Here is a 12,027-nt window from a genome sequence, read left to right on the forward strand (position 1 = left end):
CAGTGGGTCCTTACCTGCCTCTTGGCCAATTTCATCCCCTAACCTATACGTAACCTGGCTAACAATACCCAGTAAAAGATGCCGTTGTGGCTCATGACTTCTCCCCCATGCCTGCTTTCAGTTAGACGGGACCCCTAGGTCAAGGGACCCCGTAGTACAGGTTATACTGACACCTGGCTTGGCTGTATATCCGAATAATCTGCTTAAACCCACCACGATCACACTGATGTATAATCTACCCGCCTTTTTTCCTTTTTGCACTGTTATGTCAACTCTATATTTTCATGACAACCTCACTTTTTCTGTTTACATTTCATGTATCTGTTCTTATGTATCGTACACATTATGTATGTTTTCTATTTAAACCTTAATAAAAATTTATTGTGGAAAAAAAAAAAGAAAAAGGGTGAGTGTTCACAGGTCTTGCTGGGGGGATTAACGACTTCTTTTACTAATCCCTATCCCTTTATTCGTTTGATCCTACAGTGGGACCAAATTAGGATCACCACCAAGGCCATGATCGACACAGGATCTTGTGGGAACTACATTGACACTAGTTTTGTTGCTTTAAATAAAATACCTATTATTTCAAAACCCAAACCTGTCTCTGTTAGTTTGATTAACGGTATTCCGTTATCTTCTGGTCCAATTACCACTCAGACACAAGCACTCCTTGCTACTGCTAACGAGTCTCATGTTGAGACCACCACGTTTGATGTGTTACCCTCACCACATTTTCCCATTATTTTGGGACTTCCCTGGTTACATATACATCAACGAACTATTGATTGGAAGACACGGTCCCTAACCTTCCCTTCTCACTATTGCGAGACCACGTGTAACCTCCAATCTCAAAAGAAAATCCTGTCCATGGTGTCAGAGGAAATTACACCACCACCATGCTATCAGGATTTATCAGAAGTCTTCCTTGAGAAAAATGCTCAAGTGTTGCCTCCCCATAGGGACTACGATTATTCTATTGACCTACTCCCTAATAGTAAGCTACCTTTCGGTCATGTTTATCCTCTTTCTCAGGATGAACTTTCTCATCTCAAGGAATACTTGGATGAGAACTTAGCGAAAGGGTTCATTAGACCCTCTACTTCCTCTACAGCTGCATGACTTTTCTTTGTCCGCAATAAGGGTTTAAGCCTTCGGCCTATTATTGACTATAGGCAATTAAATATTATTACGATAAAGGATCGCTATCCCTTACCTCTCATCCCGGAACTGATTGAACAAGTGCGTGGAGCCACTTACTTCTCAAAGTTAGACCTTAAAGGGGCTTACAATCTCATCCGCATCCGTAGTGGGGATGAGTGAAAGACGGCATTCAGAACTAGATACGGACTATTCGAATATCTAGTGATGCCGTTTGGGTTGTGTAATGCTCCCGCAGCATTTCAACGGTTCATAAACGACATCTTCCGAGATCTACTCGATGTCTGTGTCGTAGTATATCTGGACGATATACTCATTTACTCTCAATCCTTCTCTGAACATAAAAGACATGTAAGACTTGTGTTGTCCAGATTGCTCGCACACAACTTGTACGTAAAACTGAAGAAATGCCTATTCCATAAGGAAGAGGTGTTATTCTTAGGATACATCATATCCAAGAACAGCATCAAGATGGATATGAGCAAGATATCCTGTATTCTGGATTGGCCTGTACCAACAACTCGTAAGGCCTTACAACGATTTCTTGGATTCTCAAACTTCTATAGGAAGTTCATCAAGAACTTCTCGTCTATTGTGAGACCACTCACACAACTTACAAGTGTTAAGCAAACATTTAAATGGTCTGAAGAAGCAAATAAAGCATTCAGCTTGTTGAAATCAAGCTTCATTACCGCTCCCATACTACGCCATCCAGACCCATCCCTCCAATACATCCTGGAGGTAGATGCGTCAAATATGGCTGTAGGAGCAGTTCTTTCCCAACGACCTACGAATACTTCACCACTTCATCCAGTTGCCTTCTTCTCTAAATCACTAAGTAACCCAGAGGTGAACTACCCAGTGGGTGAAAAACAGTTACTTGCCATGAAGTTGGCACTGGAGAATTGGCGACATCTACTTGAGGGCACCCGGTTGCCAATACTCATATATACAGACCATAAAAACCTCCAATATCTCCAGACCAACAAGACCCTTTCCCACCGACAGGTACGTTGGTCGCTATTTTTCCTAAGATTCAATTTCTTAGTGACCTTACACCTGCAGACAAAAACAAGAAGGCAGATGCGTTATCACGGTTAACCGAAGATAACTGTGCCGAAATTCCTTCATTACCTATAATACCCCATGACCGTATTATTGGTGTTGTTCGTCCCTTAAAGGAAGAGATTCTGCACAGTCTAAGACTGGATTCACCACCACCTCAACTAAGTACTGATGCAGAAGGCTTCCGCTACTTTAACGACAAACTCTACATACCTCCCGGTATGCGTACCAAAATCTTGGAGTTATCCCATGACGTACCTATGGCAGGACATATGGGTATGACTAAGACATTTAATTTGCTCACTAGGCAATTTTGGTGGCCTGGGATGAAGACGTCTGTACAAAAATTCATTTCTTCATGTGACATCTGTGCAAGGTCCAAAATTGACACTACAAAACCTTCTGGTTTACTTTGCAGTCTACCAATACCCAAAGTTCCATGGGAAGTTGTTTCTTTAGACTTCATAGTGGAATTACCACCGTCCAAGGGATTCACTACCATCCTAGTGTCAGTGGACCATCTGACAAAAATGGCACATTTCATTCCCATTCGCAGACTACCTTCATCTAAGGAAACAGCGGAATTGCTAGTAAAATATGTGTTCAAACTACATGGAATTCCAAAGACTCTTTTATCTGACCGGGGCTCGCAGTTCATCTCTAAGTTTTGGCAAGCTCTATGTCACATACTGCGCATTGAGCGAAAACTTACTTCCCCCTATCACCCGCAGACCAACGGACAAACTGAAACAGTCAACCAGTGTATTGAACAATATTTGCGTTGCTACACCTCATACCTACAGGATGATTGGGTGGACCTCCTCCCTCTGGCAGAATTTGCTTATAACAATGCAACCCACAGTACTACTAAGCAAAGTCCGTTCTACCTGAACTATGGGTTCCATCCCACAATTCTTCCACCACGCATCCTACCATCAAGTAACCCAGTAGCCTCTGACTATCTCACCCAAATAAAAGACTCTTTGGGCTTACTTAACACCACCATCTCACATGCTCATAGCCAACAAAAGAGGTACTATGACCTCCGCAGAAGACCTTCACCTCAATATGCTATTGGGGATCTTGTTTGGCTATCTACGAGGAACTTGAGGTTGAAAATTCCTAGTAAAAAGCTTGGACCTCTATTCCTGGGACCTTTCCCAATTGAGAAGCTCATTGGGGAATATGCAGTTCGACTCACTTTACCGGCAGATCTTAAAATACACCCCACGTTCCATGTATCTTTATTGAAGCCACATACACCCAACCAAGGGATTAGACCTACCATCGCGCCTCCACCTCCAATACAAGTTGAAGGTGGAGAAGAATTTGAGATTAAAGAAATTTTGGATTCTCGTATCCACAGAGGAAAGCTCAAATATTTCATAAGATGGAAAAATTATGGTCCCCAAGATGACACCTGGTTGGATGCTTCTGACGTCCACGCACCCAGGCTTATACGAAGGTTCCACTCCAAATACCCGGAGAGACCAGTGTTATAGGCCTTCCGGAGCCGGCCTTAGGGGGGGGTACTGTAAGATCCTGGTACCTGCGGTACCCTTCCAGCCTATTATTTGTACATTACGTTCCACCATATAGATAGGTGGAACGCATCTAGTACCTGTCCCTTTAAATTCCATGACCTCATCAGTGAGTGCCGCTCTGAGCGGCTATTTCAACCGCCGGCATTCACCCACATGTGTTTGTGCAAACCGCTTGCTACAGCATTACCTAACGCTGCCGAATCCTCCAGCTATTCCCTAATACCTGGATTGACCGAAGACTTGCTACAACATCTTGTATCTCGCTACAAGATCATTACCTCACCGCCGGAACCCTCTCCTTACAAACCTACCAGTGATAAGTACCCCACAGGGGAATACCTTCCTAATCTACTTTCACTACTACTCTGCTTACTAAAGACTATTGCTACTCTAAGAACTATACTGTTACATCTAACATCTGCACCGCTACTTAGATTGAGAGCCTATTACCATCTTGTCACTGCACTAGCCTAGCATCTCCTGTACACTTCATCTGCTCTTCACTACCACCTGTTACCTGTACATGATTGCTATCCTAAGTGCTTACTATCACCATCTGTTACCTCTTACCATTGCTATCACTATCCACGCCTGTCCCCTCAGTATCACCTCTATACTTTCACATATAAACATATCACTCCAGGAACATCTTTAATGAGTGTCTGTGTTTGTGTATGTGCTTGCTGATCAGGCTGATGCACAATGATGAGTCTTGAGAGTTGGATATGGTAGTTCAACACATCTCTACATGACTACTGAGTGTAACTTCCGCAGCTGCAAATCCACACCACACAAATAAACACCGGAGCGTTACAGGCCGGTATACATGTCTATTCTGCACAAGGTACGGACAAGTCCTGTGGGATCCATGCCTGGTTCATTTTAATGAATGTTAGCTTGCCCACATTGGCTCTGGACAGGCAGCTGCGCTTGTCTGTGATAACGCCCCCAGCCGTGCTAAATACAGGTTCAGATAATACACTGGCTGCAGGGCAGGCCAGCACCTCCAAGGCGTAAAGGGCAAGCTCAGGCCATGTGCCCAATTTGGAGAGCCAGAAGTTGAAGGGGGCAGACCCGTCATTCAGTATGTCTTGGCGTGTGCACACATACTGCTCCATGTTAGTGCTGGGTCATGGTGTTGCTGGTGGAGCTCCTGTTGCAAGGAGAGGACATGGTCAATCTGTGCCAGCTACACGCACAAGTGAAACACCTTTCTCAGCTGCGAGTAGGTGACAGAACCTTACAGCAGTATTTGTCATAGTCATAGTAGGTGAGGTTGAATAAATAAAGTCCATCCAGTTCAACCTGTGTAGGTGTGTGGCCGTAATCATCTCACATACCCCTGAATGTTCTGATCCTTGAGATGTACGTCTAAGAGTCTTTTGAAAGCCACCATACTTCCCGCAGAAACCACCTCTTGTGGTAGAGAATTCCACAATCTTGTAGCCCTAACAGTAAAGAACCCCCCACGTTGCCTGAGGTTAAAACGCTTCTCCTCTAATCACATTATATGTCCTCGAGTCCTCATGCAATCCCTTCGACTGAATAGCTGTTTTTCTATGCTGAGATCACCATTGAGATATTTATAAATTGCTATCATGTCGCCTCTCAGGCGCCTCTTCTCCAGGGAGAATAAATCAAGCGATTGCAGACGCTCTTCATAATAAAGGTCCTCCAATCCCCTAATTAGTTTAGTTTCCCTTCTCTGGACTCTCTCCAGCTCCAACACATCCCTCCTGAGGACTGGCGACCAGAACTGGACAGAATACTCCAGATGTGGTCGGACCAGAGTTTTATAAAGTGGAAGGATTATAGTTTAATCTCTGGAATACATCCCTTTCTTTATGCATGCTAATAATCTGCTGGCTTTGGCAGCTGCCGCTTGACCTTGCATGCTATTGCCTAGTCTATCATCTACCAAGACTCCCAGATCTTTCTCCATTTTTGATTCCCTCAAGGGAAGGGCCTAATGCGCCTCTACAAATGTTGAGGCCAGAACAAGCACAGGCGATAGTAGATTTAGTTGCTGACAGTGCCCCCAGTTCCTTCACATTGTCTCCCACCCAGTCTTTTGCTGAAAGGTCAGAGTTGGCACCTGCAGCCGATGTCCATCAATCTTTCACCTCACCCCCTTGCAAATCAGCCAAGCAGTCTGAGCCCCAAGTCATGCAGCAGTCTCTTCTTGTTTTTGATGACTCTGTTAGCATGGTTTCCCCAGGGCCATCCACCTAGCCCTGCCCCAGAATGCCAGCATTTCAAAATTCTTGGCCTTTGAATTGCTGTCATTCCGGCTGGTGGAGACGCAGAGTTTTAAAAGCCTTAAGGCGGTGGCTTTCCCACAGTACGTCGTGCCCAGCCGCCACTACTTTTCCAGGTAAGCCATCCCTTCCCTGCACAAGCAAGTGGGTGACAAAATCAGGTGTGCACTGCGCAACGCCATCTGTGGCAAGGTTCATCTAACTACGGATACGTGGACCAGTAAGCACGGTCAGGGACGTTATATTTCCCTAACAGCACACTGGGTAAATGCAGTGGCGGCTAGGCCTGAGGCGGATAGCAGTTTGGTGCATGTCCTTCCACCACCGAGGATTGCAGTGCACTTCAGTTTGCCTCCTGTTTTTAACTCCTCCTACTCCGCTTCCTCATCCTCTACCACCTCCTCATCCAGTTAGCGTACCACCTTCACCACCAACTTCAGTACAGCCAGGGGTAAACGACAGCAGGCAGTTTTAAAACTTGCCTTTTTGGGGGAAAAACCACACACCGTGCAGGAGTTGTGGAGGGGCATTCAACAGCAGACCGATGAGTGGTTGGTGTCAGTGAGCCTCAAGCCCGGCCTGATGGTGTGCAAGAACGGGCAATATCTCGTAGCCGCTCTGGGCCTAGCCGGTTTGACACACATCCCTTGCCTGGCGCATGTGCTGAATTTGGTGGTGCAGATGTTCCTTAGAAATTACCTCGATATGTCAGAGCTGCTGCAGAAAGTGCGGGCCTTCTCTGCGCACTTTCGGCGTTCTCACCCTGCTGCTGCTCGCCTGTCAGAGCTGCAGCGTAACTTCGGCCTTCCCGTTCACCGCCTCATATGTGACATGTGTAACGCTCCTGCGTTTCTTATATGGTGTGGATTTTCAGCTGCAGAAATAGTTCCACGTCAGTAGTCATGTAAGAGATATGCTGAGATACCATTCCCAACCTCAATGACTCATCATGTGTGGAAGGTCTTATTTCAGCCAGTAAATACACACAATTAGCAAGCTGGTTCCTAGAATGACTTTATGTATGTGGTAACACAATGATGAAGGTTGAGGGATAGGTTGAGTGGAGGTGGTAGGTGATAGACACTTGAGGGTGAGACAGTAGCAGATGGATGCAGGAAGGTTTAGCAATGTTGTATGGTAGCAGATGACAGAATAGCAGGTGGACATACAAAAGAGATCAACCCAGTGCAGAAAAGTAGCAGTAGTCTCAAGAGCTAGCAATCTAGTTATGCAGATGTAATAAACAGTCTTTACTATGCAGAGCTAGATAGTGTAAGCTTAGTATAAGTTTATAGAGAATTCCCCTGCGGGGTACTTAGCACTATTAGCGATACAGCCGAAGGGTGGTTCAGGAGAGGCGGATGATCCAGTAGCGGGATACAGGGATCAGCGCGGCGAGGTTCCGTCAGCGAGGTAAGCTTGCAAGCATGGAAGCTTCAAGCAAGGTTAGCATCCAGGTAAGGGTGTTTGAACGAACACATGTGAGTGAGAACCGGCGCTTTAAATAGCCATCTAGTCCGGCGCTGGGTGATGACAGCTCCAGTCTTAAAGGTGTATGCGCACCTTTCCAAAAGTAAATGGTGGGGCGCATACACTTGTGGAAAGTGTAATTTAGGGTACCAAAGGTACCGGAACATTACAATACCCCCCCCTTAAGGCCTGCTCCTGAAGGCCTCTGGAGCTGGTTTGTCTGGGTATCTCGCATGAAAATTGCGGATTAATCTAGGGGCATGTATGTCAGAGGTGTTTAGCCAGGTGTCGTCTTGGGGCCCATAGTTCTTCCATCGAACTAAGTACTGAAGTCTTCTTCTGTAGATACGAGAATCCAGAATCTCTTTTATCTCGTATTCTTCTCCACCTTCAACTTGTACAGGAGGGGGAGGTGGAATATTAGGCCTTATTCCTTGGTCCGGAACATGGGGTTTTAGTAGCGACACATGGAAAACGGGATGGATTTTTAGGTCCATTGGCAATGTAAGCTGCACTGCAGCTTTTCCAATAAGTTTCTTGATTGGGAAAGGTCCCAAGAACAGAGGTCCAAGCTTTTTGCTAGGGATCTTCAGTCTCAAGTTTTTTGTTGAGAGCCAAACGAGGTCCCCGATAGTATACTGTGGAGAAGGTCTTCTACGAAGATCATAGTACTTCTTTTGTTGACTGTGAGCGTGTGCAATGGTAGTATTTAGTAAACCCAGAGAATCCTTTATTTGGGTAAGATAGTCTGAGGCTACTGGGTTATTTGAAGGAAGGATGCGTGGAGGGAGAATAGAGGGATGGAACCCATAGTTCAAGTAGAACGGACTCTGCTTGGTTGTACTGTGAGTTGCGTTGTTGTAGGCAAATTCTGCCAGGGGGAGAAGATCCAACCAATCATCCTGTTGGTAAGAAGTGTAACAACGTAAATACTGCTCGATGCATTGGTTGACTCTTTCAGTCTGTCCGTTGGTCTGCGGATGGTAAGGAGAAGTGAGCTTCCGCTCAATCCGTAGTATGTGACATAGTTCTTGCCAGAATTTAGAAATAAATTGGGATCCACGGTCAGACAAAAGAGTTTTTGGGATACCATGTAATCTGAATACATGTTTCATCAGGAGTTCTGCCGTTTGTTTGGACGAAGGTAGTCTGCGAATAGCAATGAAATGTGCCATCTTTGTCAGATGGTCCACTGACACCAAGATGGTATTAAATCCTTTGGAAGGAGGCAATTCTACGATGAAGTCCAATGACAAAACCTCCCATGGAGTTTGGGGTATTGGTAGACTGCATAGTAGACCGGATGGTCTCGTAGTGTCAATTTTGGACCTGGCACAGACATTGCAAGAAGAGACGAATTTTTGTATAGATGTTTTCATGTCAGGCCACCAGAATTGCCGAGAAATCAAATTGAAAGTCTTTGTCATACCCATATGTCCTGCCATAGGCACATCATGCGATAATTCCAAGATCTTGGTGCGTAGGGTAGGTGGTATGTAAAGTTTGTCGTTGTAGTAGAGGAAGCCTTCTGCATCGGTATTTAGTTGTGGTGGGGGTGAATCCAACCTTATACCATGCAGGACCTCTTCCTTCAAGGAACGGACAACTCCAATAATGCGTTTGTGAGGTATTATAGGAACGGAAGGAATTTCAAAGTAGTTTTCTTCAGTTAGTCGTGATAGTGCATCCGCCTTTTTGTTCTTATCTGCAGGTGTGTAGGTCACTAGGAAGTTAAACCTTAGAAAGAATAGTGACCATAGTACCTGTCGATGCGAGAGAGTTTTGCTAGTCTGAAGATATTGGAGGTTTTTATGGTCCGTGTATATAATTATTGGTAATTGGGTGCCTTCAAGTAAATGTCGCCAATTCTCCAGAGCCAATTTTATAGCAAGCAGTTCCTTTTCACCCACGGGGTAATTTATCTCGGGACTGCTCAGGGATTTAGAAAAAAAGGCGACTGGATGAAGTGGTGAAGTGGGGGTAGGTCGTTGGGAGAGTATTGCTCCTACTGCCAGGTTTGACGCATCTACCTCCAGAATGTATTGGAGGGATGGGTCTGGATGGCGTAATATGGGAGCGGAAGTAAACCTTGTCTTTAACAAGTGGAAAGCCTTATTTGCTTCTTCTGACCATTTAAATGGTATTTTTATGCTAGTGAGCTGTGTGAGGGGTCTCACAATAGCAGAAAAGTTTTTTATGAACTTCCTGTAGAAATTTGAGAATCCCAGGAATCGCTGTAGCGCCTTGCGTGTAGTTGGTGTAGGCCAATCCTGAATGCAGGATATTTTACTCATGTCCATCTCGATTCCTGTTTTGGATATGATGTAGCCTAGAAAGAGTACCTCATCTTTATGGAACAAGCATTTCTTCAGCTTCACATAAAGATTATGTGCAAGCAATCTCGATAATACAAGTCTTACATGTCTTATGTGTTCAGACAGGGTCCGTGAATATATAAGTATATCGTCCAGATATACCACAACACAGACATCTAGTAAGTCTTTAAAAATATCGTTTATAAATCGTTGGAAAACTGCAGGGGCATTGCATAGGCCGAATGGCATCACAAGATATTCGAACAATCCGTATCTAGTTCTGAATGCAGTCTTCCATTCGTGTCCATAACGGATTCGAATGAGATTGTATGCTCCTTTCAGGTCTAATTTTGAAAAATAGGTAGCTCCACGCACCTGCTCAATGAGCTCAGGGATAAGCGGTAGAGGATAGCGATCTTTTATTGTGATAGCATTCAATTTCCTGTAGTCGATGATAGGTCTGAGGCTTGAATCTTTATTGCGAACAAAAAAGAGTCCTGCTGCTGTGGAAGAAGTGGAAGGTCTAATAAAACCTTTTTCCAAGTTCTCATCCAAATAGGTTTTGAGATGGGCAAGTTCATCCTGTGAAAGAGGATAAACATGACCGAACGGCAATTTGCTATTTGGGAGTAGATCAATGCTACAATCATAGTCTCGATGAGGAGGTAATGTTTGAGCATTTTTCTCAAGAAAAACCTCAGAAAGATCCTGATAACATAGTGGTGCAATCTCATCTGTCACCACAGACAGAATCTTCCCGGAAAACGGGAGGTTACACGTTTCCTCGCAATAACAAGAAGGGAAGGTCAAGGACCGTTTCTTCCAATCTATGGTTGGTTGGTGTGTGTGCAACCAGGGAAGTCCCAACACAATGGGAAAGTGGGGTGAAGGTATTAAATCGAAGGTAGAAGTCTCCCTATGAGACTCGTTAATAGTGACTAGAAGTGCTTGTGTCTGATCGGTGATCGGACCAGAGGATAACGGAACACCGGTAATAAGACTTACTGAGACAGGTTTGAGTTTAGAAATAATAGGAATTTTATTTAAAGCAGCAAAACATATATCCATATAATTTCCACAAGATCCTGTGTCAATCATGGCCTTAGTAGTAATCCTGTTCTGGTCCCACTGTAATGTCAAAAAAACAGAAATGTAGGGGTTAGTGAATGAAGTTGTCAATCCTCCTAGAGAGACATGTGAACACTCACCCTTCTTTTTGTTGACTAGGGGACAGACGTTTATCTTGTGATCCGGGGATGCACAGTACAAGCAGAGATTTTCATTTCGTCTTTTGGCTTTTTCCATAGTTGATAGCGGTGGGCGTATGGTTCCTACCTCCATAGGAACGGCCAGACTCCGAGAGGAAACGGATAATGGCATTCCCATCTTTTCAGCCTTTCTTTCTCGTAGTCTTCTATCTATGGTAATACTGAGTTGTATTAATGCATCCAGGGTTTTTGGCAGAACCGCTCGGGCGAGCTCGTCCTTAACGGCTTCTGATAGGCCAAGCCTAAATTGGGTTTTCAGAGATGCATCATTCCATTCTGAATCAAGGGTCCATCTCTTGAACTCTGCGACAAAGTCTTCTACAGGCCTGCTTCCTTGTTTCAAGGATCTTAACTGAAGATCAGCAGTACTCTGCCTATTGGGGTCATCATATAGGCTAGTGAGCTCTGCCAGGAACAAGGCAAAGGAGTTGAGAAGCTGGTCGTTTTTCTCAAAAAGAGAATCTGCCCAGGCTCGAGGATCGCTTGATAGGTAAGAAATAATAGTACAAACCTTAATGTGATCAGTAAGGTAGGTACGAGGTTTTAGCAAAAAAAGTAACTCACATGCGTTTTTAAATTTGCGAAATTTTTTGCGATCGCCTGTAAATACCAAAGGGGGATTTATCTTGGGTTCAGGGGACTGAGCAGAGGTAAGTTGTGTCAGTCTAATTACCTGCTGCGACAGAGCCTGATTGTCTTCTTTTAATTCAGCAAGTGCGTGTATTAACGCAGATACTTGCTGTTTTAATTGTGTCACCTGAGTGGTTATTTCTGCTGAATCCATTTTTTGGTTCGTTCAATCTGTAACGCTCCTGCGTTTCTTATATGGTGTGGATTTTCAGCTGCAGAAATAGTTCCACGTCAGTAGTCATGTAAGAGATATGCTGAGATACCATTCCCAACCTCAATGACTCATCATGTGTGGAAGGTCTTATTTCAGCCAGTA

The 12,027-nt window shown here is 44.5% G+C and overlaps 1 protein-coding gene across 1 annotated transcript in view; it reads right to left on the reverse strand.

Annotated features, from left to right (window-relative positions):
- The window catches only part of CACNA1I (calcium voltage-gated channel subunit alpha1 I), a 2,042,880-nt gene that overhangs the window by 192,822 nt on the left and 1,838,031 nt on the right, over nt 1-12,027 (reverse strand). The window lies entirely within an intron of this gene.

This window comes from Pelophylax lessonae (genome assembly GCF_965119305.1).
Source record: "Pelophylax lessonae genome assembly, chromosome: 8".
Taxonomy (NCBI): Eukaryota; Metazoa; Chordata; class Amphibia; order Anura; family Ranidae; genus Pelophylax; species Pelophylax lessonae.